Raw genomic sequence first — 15,141 nt, 5'->3', positions numbered from 1 at the left:
CACTGGCCAGGGTCCCGTGATCCAGAGACAACTTCCCCAGGAGAACACACGGTGCGCCTCAGGCAGGTGCAATGTCACGCAGGCCTCTGCCGCCGCAGGCTCACCCCGCATTCCGTATCTCTCCCTCCCCCTGGCCTGAGTGAGCCAGAGCCCCCTAATCAGCTGCTGCTTTAACCCATCATGTCTGGGTGGGGAACAGACGTCCGCAGGAGACCAATACACAGAGGCAGGGCCAAATGAAAAGCTGAACCCCAGGAGCTGTGCAAACAAAGAAGAGAAAGGGAAATCACCCCCAGCAGCCTCAGGAGGAGCAGATTGAATCTCCACAATCAATGTGATGTACCCTGCATCTCTGGAATACATGAATAGACAACGAATCATCCCAAAATTGAGGGGGTGGACTTTGGGAGCAACTAGAGACTTGGGGTTTGCTTTCTGCCTCTAATTTGTTTCTGGATTTATGTTTATCTTAGTTTAGTATTTAGAGCTTATTATCATTGGCAGATTTGTTAATGGATTTCATTTCTCTCTTCCTTTTTCTTTTTTTTCTAATACATATATATATATATATATATATATATATATTTCCTTTTTTTCTTTTTGTGAGTGTATATGTGCATGCTTCTTTGTGTGATGTTGTTTGTATAGCTTTGCTTTTGCCATTTGTCTTAGGGTACAGACTGTTTTTCTTTCTTTTTTTTTAATATAATTTTTAGTGCTTGTTATCATTGCTGTATTTGTTTTTTGGTTTGGTTGCTCTCTTCTTTCTTTCTCTCTTTCTTTTCTTTTATTACTTTTTAAAATTTTATTTTTAACAATTTTTTTCTCTTTTAATAACTTTATTTTATTTTATTTATTTATTTTTCTTTCTTTTCTCCCTTTTCTTCTGAGCCATGTGGCTGAACAAGGCCTTGGTGCTCCGGCTGGTTTCAGGCCTGATGCTTTGAAGTGGAAGAGCCAAGTACAGGATATTGGTCCACCAGAGACCTCCAACCCCACGTAATATCAAATGGTGAAAGCTCTCCCAGAGATCTCCATCTCAAGGCTAAGACCCAGCTCCACTCAATGACCAGCAAGCTATAGTGCTGCACATCCTATGCCAAACAATGAGCAAGAGAGCACAACCCCACCCATTAGCAGAGAGGCTGCCTTAAATCACATTAAGCTCACAAACACACCAAAACACACCACTGGATGTGGTCCTGACCACCAGAAAGACAAGAACCAGCCTCAACCACCAGAACAGAGGCACCAGTCCCCTCCACCTGGAAGCCTACACAACACACTGAACCAACCTTACCCACTGGGAGCAGACACCAAAAACAACAGGAACTACAAACATGCAGCCTGCAAAAAGGAGACCCCAAACACAGTAAGTTAAGCAAAATAAGAAGACAGTCAAATACAGAGCAGATGAAGGAGCAAGGTAAAAACCCACCAGACCAAACAAATGAGGAAATAGGCAGTCTACCTGAAAAAGAATTCAGAGTAATGATAGTAAAGATGATCCAAAATCTTGGAAATAGAATGGAGAAAATACAAGAAATGTTTAACAAGGACCTAGAAGAACTAAAGAGCAAACAAACAATGATGAACAACACAATAAATAAAATTAAAAATTCTCTAGAAGGAATCAATAGCAGAATAACTGAGGCAGAAGAATGGATAAGTGACCTGGAAGATAAAACAGTGGAAATAACTACCACAGAGTGGAATAAAGAAAAAAGAATGAAAAGAATTGAGGACAATCTCAGAGACTTTTGGGACAACATTAAATGCACCAACATTTGAATTATAGGGGTCCGAGAAGAAGAAGAGAAAAAAAAAGGGATTGAGAAAATATCTGAAGAGATTATAGTTGAAAACTTCCCTAAATGGGAAAGGAAATAGTTAATCAAGTCCAGGAAGCACAGAGAGTCCCATACAGGATAAATCTAAGGAGAAACATGCCAAGACACATATTAATCAAACTATTAAAAATGAAATACAAAGAAAAAATATTAAAAGTGGCAAGGGAAAAGGAACAATTAACATACAGGGGAATCACCATAAGGTTAACAGCTGATCTTTCAGCAGAAACTCTGCAACCCAGAAGGGAGTGGCAGGACATATTTAAAGTGATGAAAGGGAAAAACCTACAACCAAGATCACTCTACCCAGCAAGGACTCATTCAGATTTGACGAAGAAATTAAAACCTTACGGAAAACCAAAAGCTAAGAGAATTCAGCACCACCAAACCAGCTGTACAACAAATGCTAAAGGAACATCTCTAGGCAGAAAACACAAGAGAAGGAAAAGACCTACAATAACAAACCCAGAACAATTAAGAAAATGGTAATAGGAACATACATATTGATAATTACCTTAAATGTAAATGGATTAAATGCTCCAACCAAAAGACACAGACAGGCTGAATAGATACAAAAACAAGACCTGTATATGTGCTGTCTACAAGAGACCCACTTCAGACCTAGGGACACATACAGACTGAAAGTGAGGGGATGGAAAAAGATATTCCATGCAAATGGAAATCAAAAGAAACCTGGAGTAGCAATACTCATATCAGATAAAATACACATTAAAATAAAGAATGTTACAAGAGACAAGAAAGGCCACTACATAATGATCAAGGGATCAATCCAAGAAGATATCACAATTATAAATATATATACACCCAATGTAGGAGAACCTCAATACATAAGGCAACTGTTAACAGCTATAAAAGAGGAAATCGACAGTAACACAAAAATAGTGGGGGACTTTAACACCTCACTTACAACAATGGACAGATCCTCCAAACAGAAAGTTAATAAGGAAACACAAGCTTTAAATGACACAATAGATCAGGTAGCTCTAACTGATACTTATAGGACATTCCATCCAAAAACAGCAGATTACACTTTCTGCTCAAGTGTGCATGGAACATTCTCCAGGAGAGATCACAATGTGGGTCACAAATCAAGCCTCAATAAATTTAAGAAAATTGAAATCATATCAAGCTTCTTTTCTGTCCACAATGCTATGAGATTAGAAATCAATTACAGGGAAAAAAACGTAAAAAACACAAACACAGGGAGGCTAAACAATATGCTACTAAATAAACAAGAGATCATTGAAGAAATCCAAAAATACCTAGAAACAAATGACAATGAAACCACGATGACCCAAAATCTATGGGATGCAGCAAAAGCAGTTCTAAGACGGAAGTTTATAGCAATACAATCCTACGGCAAGAAACAAGAAAAATCTCAAATAAACAACCTATATATACACCTAAAGCAATTAGAGAAAGAAGAAGAAAAAAAACCCCAAAGGTAGCAGAAGGAAAGAACTCATAAAATCAGATCAGAAATAAATGAAAAAGAAATGAAGGAAACGATAGCAAAGATCAATAAAACTAAAAGTTGGTTCTTTGAAAAGATAAACAAAATTGATAAACTATTAGCCAGACTCATCAAGAAAAAAGAGGAGACAACTCAAATCAATAGAATTAGAAATGAAAAAGAAGTCACAACTGACACTGCAGAAATACAAAGGATCATGAGAGATTACTACAAGCAACTCTATGCCAATAAAATGGACAACCTGGAAGAAATGGACAAATTCTTAGAAATGCACAACCTGCTGAGACTGAACCAGGAAGAAATAGAAAATATAAACAGACAAATCACAAGCACTGGAATTGAAACTGTGATTAAAAATCTTCCAACAAACAAAAGTCCAGGACCAGATGGCTTCACAGGTGACTCTATCAAATATTTAGAGAAGAGTTAATACCTATCCTTCTCAAATTCTTCCAAAATACAGCAGAGGGAAGAACACTCCCAAACTCATTCCATGAGGCCACCATCACCCTGGTACTAAAACCAGACAAAGATGTCACAAAAAAATAAAACTGCAGGCCAATATCACTAGTGAACATAGATGCAAAAATCCTCAGCAAAATACTAGCAAACAGAATCCAACAGCACATTAAACGGATCATACACCATGATCAAGTGGGGTTTATCCCAGGAACGCAAGGATTCTTCAGTATACACAAATAAATCAGTGTGATAAACCATATTAACAAATTAAAGGAGTAAAACCATATGACCATCTCCATAGATGCAGAAAAAGCTTTCACCAAAATTCAACATCAATTTATGATAAAAACCCTCCAGAAAGTAGGCATAGAGGGAACTTTCCTCAACATAATACAGGCCATATATGACAAACCCACAGCCAACATTGTTCTCAATGGTGAAACACTGAAACCATTTCCACTAAGATGAGGAACAAGCCAAGGTTGCCCACTCTCACCACTCTTATTCAACATAGTTTTGGAAGTTTTAGCCACAGCAATCAGAGAAGAAAAAGAAATTAAAGGGATTCAAATCGGAAAAGAAGAAGTTAAACTGTCACTGTTTGCAGATGACGTGATACTATACATAGAGAATCCTAGAGATGCTACCAGGAAAATATTAGAGCTAATCAATGAATTTGTTAAAGTAGCAGGATAAAAAAATTAATGCACAGAAATCTCTTGCATTCCTATATGCTAATGATGAAAAACCTGAAAGAGAAACTAAGGAAACACTCCCATTTACCATTGCAACAAAAATAAAATATCTAGGAATAAACCTACCTAAGGAGACAAAAGACCTGTATGCAGAAAACTATAAGACACTGATGAAAGAAATTAAAGATGATACAAACAGATGGAGAAATAGACCATGTTCTTGGATTGGAAGAATCAACATTTGAAAATGACTATACCACCGAAAGCGATATACAGATTCAATGCAATCCCTATCAAACTATCAATGGCATTTTTCACAGAACTAGAACAGAAAATTTCACAATTTGTATGGAAGCACAAAAGACCCCAAATAGCCAAAGCAATCTTGAGAAAGAAAAACAGAGCTGTAGGAATCAGGCTCCTGGACTTCAGACTATACTACAAAGCTACAGTAATCAAGACATTATGGTCCTGGCACAAAAACAGAAATATAGATCAATGCAACAGGACAGAAAGCCCAGAGATAAACCCACGCACATATGGTCACCTTATATTTGATAAAGGAGGCAAGAATATACAATGGAGAAAAGACAGCCTCTTCAATAAGTGGTGCTGGGAAAACTGGACAGCTACATGTAGAAGAATGAAATTAGAACACTCCCTAACAACAAACACAAAAATAAACTCAAAATGGATTAAAGACCTAAATGTAAGACCAGACACTATCAAATTCTTAGAGGAAAACATAGGCAGAACACTCCATGACGTAAATCACAGAAGTATCCCTACTGACACACCTCCTAGAGAAATGAAACTAAAAACAAAAATAAACAAATGGGACCTAATGAAACTTAAAAGGTTTTGCACAGCAAAGGAAACCATAAACAAGACGAAACGACAATCCTCAGAATGGGAGAAAATATTTCAAATTGAAGCAACTGGCAAAGGATTAATCTCCAAAATATACAAGCAGCTTATGCAGCTCTGTATCAAAAAAACAAACAACCCAATCCAAAAATGGGCAGAAGACCTAAATAGACATTTCTCCAAAGAAGACATACAGATTGCCAACAAACACATGAAAGAATGGTCAATATCATTAGAGAATTGCAAATCAAAACTGCAAATCAAATCAAAACTACAATGAGGTATCACTTCTCACCAGTCAGAACGGCCATCATCAAAAAATCTAGAAACAATAAATGCTGGAGAGGGTGTGGAGAAAAGGGAACCCTCTTGCACTGTTGGTAGGAAGGTAAATTGATACAGCCACTATAGAGAACAGTATGGAGGTTCCTTAAAAAACTAAAAATAGAACTACCATATGACCCAGCAATCCCACTACTGTGCAAATATACCCTCTTGCACTATTGGTGGGAATGTAAATTGATATAGCCACTATAGAGAACAGTATGGAGGTTCCTCAAAAAACTAACAATAGAACTACCGTATGACCCAGCAATCCCACTACTGTGCATATACACTGAGAAAACCATAATTCAAGAAGAGTCATGCACCACAATGTTCATTGCAGCTCTATTTACAATAGCCGGGACATGGAAGCAACCTAAGTGTCCACTGACAGATGAATGGATAAAGAAGATGTGGCACATATATACAATGGAATATTACTCAGCCATAAAAAGAAACGAAATTGAGTTATTTATAGTGAGGTGGATGGACCTAGCTTCTGTCATACAGAGTGAATTAAGTCAAAGAGAAAAACAAATACCATATGCTAACACATATATATGGAGTCTAAAAAGAAAAAAAAATGGTACTGATGAACCTAGTGGCAGGGCAGGAATAAAGACACAGACATAGAGAATGGACTTGAGGACACGGGGAGGTGGAAGGGTAAGCTGGGACGAAGTGAGAGAGTGGCATGGACATATATACACTACCAAATGTAAAATAGATAGTTAGTGGGAATCAGCTGCATAGCACAGGGAGATCAGCTCAGTGCTTTGTGTCCACCTAGAGGGGTGGGATAGGGAGGGTGGGAGGGAAACCCAAGAGGGAGGAGATATCAGGATTTATGTATATGTATAGTTGATTTCCTTTTTTATACAGCAGAAACCAGCACACCATTGTAAAGCAATTATACTCCAATAAAGATGTTTAAAAAAAAGACTGGTCCTATATTATAATTTCCTTAGAGAATGTATTATCAGTAAGATCATCTGATTTGTGGGAAAGAATGAAATTTTCCTTTGATCATATGCTCAGCAGCAACTATTAAACTCTTTTAGAAAGGAAGACATAGCATTTCTGGAGAAGTTACAACATGCCTAGGTCATACTGTAGTTGTAATACCTTGACTTTATCATCACAGTGGAAAGCTATTTAAAATGAGACTGACATGAAAGTTTAATACCACATTGTACTTGTTTTCTTCCATAATGAACCTGATCTATTTTTAAGCAGTGAATCAACAAGTGTATTTATTGACTGGATCATACCTTAAATTCAGAGAATGCACATTCTTATTGATATACAAAATAATTAGGAAGAATATTAATATTTCATACAAAGTTTTAGGAAGACATGGAACTTTACCATGGGCTTTTGCATAGTGTCTTCAAAAGGGTAGTTGCTTGTTATGGAGATGAAATATTTTGTCTGTGCTTAAACCAGACTTGAGCTCTCTGAGAGACTGTGATTACATTGCACATTATTTTTCTAATACTTAGTATGAAATAATGCATACAGTCAGTGCCTAATAAACTTTTATAGATATAATGAAAGAGTATTCTTGTCACAGAGAAAATCATGGTTAAGGTGGAATGCACACATTAAGGAGGACATGCCTTCTAAGGAGGAGGAAATTTGAGAAGTTGTGGTAAATAATAATCATTATTCTGTATTTCAGGTGGTCTTGAAAGAGAGGAAGAGAAGATGCTCAAAATGGCAAAAATATCAGAAGACAAAATAAGTTGGTAGAAACATGTTTTTGAATGTTCTTAGATCTAACTTATTTCAAAACATTGTGACTATAGCAATGTGGAGAGAATTTTGTGAAATTTATAATAATAGGTTTATTACAGCAAGTCCTTCTGTTTTAATAGTAATTAGCCATCTGCAGCTTTCATATCACAAGCAGAAACTCATGATAATTCTCCGTACACTAAGGCATGCAAAAGCTATTATTTACTCATTAGAACATTATTTTAGTATCGTTCCTTTTATTACCAAATTCTAAGATATAAATTATCAAAACCTTTCCTTCAATCTAACTTTCAAAATATAGAATATGTATTTGCTTATATGTTGCCAATAAATATATATTCGCAGACTGATTATTTTTCAGTTTTATGTCTAAAGAGTATTAAATGTTTGAGATCACTTGACTATTCAAGCTTTCTGCTAGGAGAAAATATACTTCCTGTCAATGCTTGCGTGGCATTACATACTCCAGGATACACAATAAAAATATATTTACTTCATATCTGAGATATCTGGTACAGATCTTTCTGAAAGGCAGAAAGCATGTAAAATCTAAGAACTCCTGGAAAACTGCTAAATGCTGTGATCCAACCTGTCATAACTGTATTGCTGTTTAAAGATATTGCCTGAAAAGAACATTTGGAAAGCTGTTGGGCTGGTAAATCAAAATGCTTCACTTTTCTCAGTAGCCAATCAAAGTGATACAATTTCAGTCCTGAGTATAGTGCTGTGTATATAGAAGTAGAGGTGTGGGAGCTGAATTTTTCCTGATTTTTCTTTTTTTCACTTCTTCCCTTAGAAAATTTACTTTTTTATATGGTAAAGAAAATAAGAAAGATGTGCTTAAGGATCTCACCCAGATCACTTAATCCTAAAGAACATAGCTATTTTCATAAAGAACTAACTACACAGTTTGCATAGCCCAGTGTAAAATTAAAACACAAGACTCATTTAAATTATTAAGAAATTCAAAATGGCATTAGTCTAATTGCAGGCTCCTTCTAAGCTTGGAATCCTTTGTGACTGCACAGATCACACACCCTGTTTGTATAGAAACAGAATTTTATGGATTGTGTATTTTACTATTCTCAATTTACAAATGAGGAAGTATGAACCCAGAAAGTTTAAATGGTTCGTCAATGATCACAGAAGATTTGAAGATGGAATATCCTAGGTTCCAACCTTCAAAATAAATTTAGTGTTGCTTTCTCTTAAAATATATGTGAAGACATTCCATAAACTAAATAAATTTTATAAGTTGAGACAGACTAGGAAACAACCAAAATGTTTTCAAAAATTATTGATAATACCTAAAATATGTGTTATTAATTATTCAACTAATAGTGTAATGGTTACATGTCATTGTGAATATACTTAATGGCACTGAATTGTACACTTAAAATGGTTAAAATTGTAGATTTTATGCTATGTATGTTTTATCATAATAAAACTCTGTCTCTCTATATATACATATAGTTATATATGTAAGTGTGTGTGTGTATAATATATACACATCCTATTAGTTCTGTTCCTCTGGAGAACTCCAACTAATACACTCTGAGATCTCTATATTTACAATAATAATAATAATAAAGTCAACTTTCAAGATCAATAAATTCTCTCTCTCTCTTTTATTTTTTTGCCACTCTGCGCAGCATGCGGGATCTTAGTTCCCTGACCAGGGATCGAACCAGTGGCCCCTGCAGTGGAAGTGTGGAGTCTTAACCACTGGACTACCAGGGAAGTCCCTGAGTTCTCATTTATAGGCTTAAATGATTCTCCATATTTCTTCATATCTCTGTTTGTGGTCAAAACAAATGTAGCATACTTCCCTGGAATTACATCCTCAACTTTCCTATCTCCATGTCTTTGCTTGACCTGTTTTTCAGATTGAAATATTCTCCCTTTTCCAACATATCCAGTTTATATGCCTGATGCAGGAACCCAGCCCTTTCTCCTCTTCACAAACACACACTCTCTCATTTTCAGCTTTTGAAATCCAACTTATGTATCAAAGACCAAGTAAAATGTCATGTCTATAAAGTCTTCCTTTATGTTCAACAGTGATTATCAAATATTCCATTTTTTGTAGTCACATTTCCATTGTTTTTCTCTTATTCTACAACGGATTACAAATAGTTATATACATATCTATCTCATTTCCTCAAATTGCCTTGAAGTCAGAAATTTCAGCAAATATTTACAATAATATTTGTCTTTGATTCACCACAATAAACAAGATTTTTTAAAGAAGCATTATGACCTTACTTTGCCTTCTAAAACTTGAAATGATAAACTGTCTCTCTCATGAACCTACAGGGCTGTACCTTACCTGAAAATACAAATCATTTATTTATGTAACGTTTGGAAACATAAAGATTTCACATTTACTTTTTAAAGTTACAGAATAAAAGAAAACAAAGTATCAAGTCTTTTCTTATACTCATGAGTATGCACTATAAATCCCACAGTTTTGTATGGATGTTAGATTTTCTATCAGAATACTTGTTCAGATGCTAGAGATAGATTTTAATTTTTCCGTTAATCAGTTCCTCAACTTAGAATTAGTACTAATAGCTTTCCTATGAACTTGAGTGCAAAATTCAGAGAGGCATTGTTCCAATGCATCTTTTTGCAAATAGATGCTACTTTATGCTTATAATCCCAGTACACAAAAGAACATAGCATTCTTGGAACATGCCAGCCTGATGTTTTCTCTTAATTCCTTTGGAAAATTGATCATGTTCTCTTAAATCTCAAGAAAAAAAAATTATAACTCCCCCTCAGCTAATTCCTTAATAATAGAATGCCCACTTGATTATATTCCAATTGCGATCTATTTCACTAAGACCATAAATATTAAAGTTGAAAGATCAATTTAAAAATTATCCCATAAAACCAGATATAATATTGACTGATAAAAACAAGAAAACTTGACATCAAGGCTACCTAGTCCTTCATTGATAAGATTTTGAAGAAATATAGGTTCCCTTTTTAAATGATTTACCCTATTACCTAATTTTAGCAACTGGTAACTAAGAATTAAATGACTTTCATAGAAAGTCCTTCAAGAATATTAGTTTAACTTAGTGCAATTAGAAGTTATTGAAGTGTGGCCAGTATGCATTTTATTTTTAATCTATATTTACTCCTTAAAACTATTTTCAGGGACTTCCCTGGTGGCGCAGTGGTTAAGAATCCACCTGCCAATGCAGGAGACACGGGTTCGAGCCTTGGTCCAAGAAGATCCCACATGCCACAGAGCAACTAAGCCCGTGTGCCGCAACTACTGAGCCTGCGCTCTAGAGCCCATGAGCCACAACTACTGAGCCCGCGTGCCACAACTACTGAAGCCTGCGTGTGTAGAGCCCGTGCTCCGCAACAAGAGAAGCCACCGCAATGAGAAGCCAGCACACTGCAACAAAGAGTAGCCCCCACTCGCTGCAACTAGAGAAAGCCCACGCACAGTAACGAAGACCCAGCACAGCCAAAAATAAATAAATTTATAAAAAAAGAATAAAATTGTACCCAAATGTATTAAGTGGAGGAAAAATAACCCCAACATATTCCACCTCTTCACCTGCAAAAAATAATTTTTGCATTTTAAAATATTCATGTCTTTTAAATGTGTGTGTATATGTACCAGAATTTCTAAGGACTGAAAGAAATAGGTCAAAAATCTACTATGGTTAGAAATTTGCCCATTTGTGTAATTCTGGGATTTGAGTTTAAAATGTTAATTATTTTTAATTTCAACTATTAAAATTCGTGGCTAGTATATCATCCTCATTTGGATAGGCAGTATGGAGTACTGAGCAAGGTCATGGTCAATACATCTCAAATCACTGGGTTAAAGAACTTTTTAATAAATAATTTTGCAACTACTGGATAGCCATTTGGGAAAACATAAATTTGATCCACATATTATAAACCACGATAAATTCCACCCAGATCCAACACAATGTAAAATAAATAAAGTCGCGCAACTAGTAAAACAAAACATGGATCAAATCCTTTAAAACCTGGAGTGGATATGGTCTCTGTAACTAGGTCTCAAAGTCCAGAAGCCATTAGGAAAAAAAAATTAATTTGATTAGCTGAGTCAAAATTTCTACATTGCCAAAAGCATGAAATATTGATATATCAAAGGTTATATGACTATCTTGGAAACAATATTTACCATTTATATCACAGACAAAAAGCTAATCATTCTCAAATAAAAAGAGCTAGAGATGTAGAAGATAATAGCCCAATACAAAAAAAGATATTTGATATTTATAGAAATTCATTGAAAGAAGTACAAATAATATTAAACACATGAAAAGGTGCTCAAACTCAGCTGTACTATGAGAACTACAAATTAAAAGCAAGATCCTTTTTGACCCACATCCTAGAGAAATGGAAATAAAAACAAAAATAAACAAATGGGACCTAATAAAACTTAAAAACTTTTGCACAGCAAAGGAAACCATAAACAAGACCAAAAGACAACCCTTAGAATGGGAGAAAATATTTGCAAATGAAGCAACTGACAAAGGATTAATCTCCAAAATTTACAAGCAGCTCATGCAGCTCAATATCAAAAAAACAAACAACCCAATCCAAAAATGGGCAGAAGACCTAAACAGACATTTCTCCAAAGAAGATATACAGATTGCCAACAAACACATGAAAGAATGCTCAACATCATTAATCATTAGAGAAATGAAAATCGAAACTACAGTGAGATATCATCTCACACCAGTCAGAATGGCCATCATCAAAAAATCTAGAAACAATAAATGCTGGAGAGGGTGTGGAGCAAAGGGGACCCTCTTGCACTGTTGGTGGGAATGTAAATTGATACAGCCACTATGGAGAATAGTATGGAGGTTCCTTAAAAAACTAAAAATAGAACTACCATACGACCCAGCAATCCCACTACTGGGCATATACCCTGAGAAAACCATAATTCAAAAAGAGTCATGTACCAAAATGTTCATTGCAGCTCTATTTACAATAGCCAGGACATGGAAGCAACCTAAGTGTCTATCAACAGATGAAAGGATAAAGATGATGTGGCACATATATACAATGGAATATTACTCAGCCATAAAAAGAAATGAAATTGAGTTATTTGTAGTGAGGTGGATGGACCTAGAGTCTGTCATACAGAGTGAAGTAAGTCAGAAAGAGAAAAACAAATACCATATGCTAACACATATATATGGAATCTAAGAAAAAAAATGGTTCTGAAGAACCTACGGGCAGGACAGGGTTAAAGACGCAGACACATAGAATGGACTTGAGGACACGGGGAGGGGGAAGGGTAAGCTGGGATGAATTGGGAGAGTGGCATGGACATATATACACTACCAAATGTAAAATAGATAGCTAGTGGGAAGCAGCCGCATAGCACAGGGAGATCAGCTCCTTGCTTTGTGACCACCTAGAGGGGTGGGATAGGGAGGGAAGGGGGGAGGGAGACACAAGAGGGAAGAGATATGGGAACATATGTATATGTATAACTGATTCACCTTGTTATAAAGCAGAAACTAACACACCATTGTAAAGCAATTATACTCCAATAAAGATGTTAAAAAAAAAAACATTTCTCAACCATTCAATTGGTAAAAATCCAAACATAAAGAAATCCTTTAAATAGAAAAGAATTCCCCAAAATGAATGAAACTAACTATGTATCAAATGAGAAACTAAACCAGGGAAATTATTCCTTGCATATGAGACAGTACTATAATTTGACATGTTTAGTAGGTTGTATTCTAAGGACAAAAATCCCCAATAGTTTTTACCGTCATTTTGCATTTTTAATTTCCAGCGTTTAGGTTTGTAGGAATTGATATATTTTGCACATTGTAGGAGAGAATAAATAAGTTGATATTGTCAATCAATAGTTTCAGTAAAAGAAAAAATAAAATTATAAAATCGAAGTAGTTATGTTGTATGCTAAAACTGAACAGGAAATATTAAAAACATGAATTCTAAACATACACATTTCTTTTGTTGTTGTTGTTTTTGTGGTACGTGGGCCTCTCACTGTGGTGGCCTCTCCCGTTGCGGAGCACAGGCTCCGGACGCGCAGGCTCAGCGGCCATGGCTCAGGGGCCTAGCCGCTCCGCGGCATGTGGGATCTTCCCGGACCAGGGCACGAACCCGTGTCCCCTGCATCGGCAGGCGGACTCTCAACCACTGTGCCACCAGGGAAGACCTAAACATACACATTTCTTGCTCTGAACATTTAAATGGCTTAGACACTATATTTCCTTGCAATTAATTAATACCTCTAAAGTCACATTGTGAACTGCAAAACCATTTACAGCTAAAAATAGTAGGTTTTGGTAAGGAGAAGAACAAGAGCTTGGGATAGCTTATTGTGACAGAAAACAAGGAAGCTTTTCAAGATTAATTGGGCCATAATAAACGAACCCATGAGCCAACTTCAAGGGACCCAGAATGGAAAAACTGACAATTTGAGAATCAAAAGAACAAGGATTGTAGTTGATTGAAACACTACAAATCTATGAATATTTGGAAGTTTAAAAAGATCTTCACAAAGAGACTGCTCAAAAAGTACCTTTCTCCTCACCTAAGATGACATAACCAAAGTTTTACTTTGAAAAACAAAAAAAAGGAAAAAATTTAACATAGTCTACATTTCTAGCAGGAATTGTGTTTCATGGTAACCAAATGTTCCAAGCTGTTAAGGGAAAAATAGACTTATACAGAAAAATAGCTAGCAAGTAAATGTGCAAGAAATTAGAAAATGATCAATATACAACTCTAACAATATAATTCACTCAGGCACGTTTTATTAATTGGAGTTAAAATTATTAGAAAATTGGTTGAGGTGTAACTGGACATTCAGATGAACAACCTAACAACAAAGAGAGGATCTCAGTTTTCTATATCCCTCTGGCTCTCCAGAGGTAAGAGGTAAGTGTAACCCCTGATGACTTTCAAAGCCAAATGTTTTGGGGGCTACTCTTCCTCATGCAGGACCCTCAGGCTGGGGAGTCCGATGTGAGGCTAGGACCCCTCACTCCTTGGGGAGGACCTCTGCAATCGTGACCCACTTGTGAGTGTCCCAACATTGGCTATGTGGATCCCCATCCTGGGAATGTGGGTTCTGACTAAACTGCATTTCTGTCCCTTCTACCCATATTATTGTGGCTCCTTTATACCTTTAATTGTAGAAAATCTTCTGCTAGTCTTTGGGTTGTTTTCAGAGATAGCTGCTCTGTAAGTAGTTTTAATTTGGGGGTACCTGTGGGGAGGAAGTGAGCTCAGAATCCTTCTACTCCACCATCTTGATGCCTACGAAATTTACTTTATACTTAGGCATCTGATAGCCACAGGGTGACAAGGTACAAATTCTACCTTTTGATCCTGAGTAAGATATCCAGTCACCCTTTTTGATACTGAACCACAGAAGAGCAAACATAAAAACTCTACCTACCTCAGGAAATGACTAGATGAAATTAGGTAGGTTTTCGTCATTTATTGCTTAAATATTTATATGAAAAATGTAAAAGGTATGTTTCTACCCTAGCCAATAGTCATAATTTTTAAGAGCCCAGCAAAACTGTTTCTTCAACTTCTAGAGCAGCAGCAGTGTTAAGAGAGCTACTGCTCAAAAAAAAGGAAAAAGAAAAAAAACCCTAAAAACAGTAGCCTTCATTTATTTTTTAAAGCT

This window comes from Tursiops truncatus, chromosome 2, assembly GCF_011762595.2.
Source record: "Tursiops truncatus isolate mTurTru1 chromosome 2, mTurTru1.mat.Y, whole genome shotgun sequence".
Lineage (NCBI taxonomy): Eukaryota > Metazoa > Chordata > Mammalia > Artiodactyla > Delphinidae > Tursiops > Tursiops truncatus.
Note: the sequence above shows the minus strand (reverse complement) of the source record.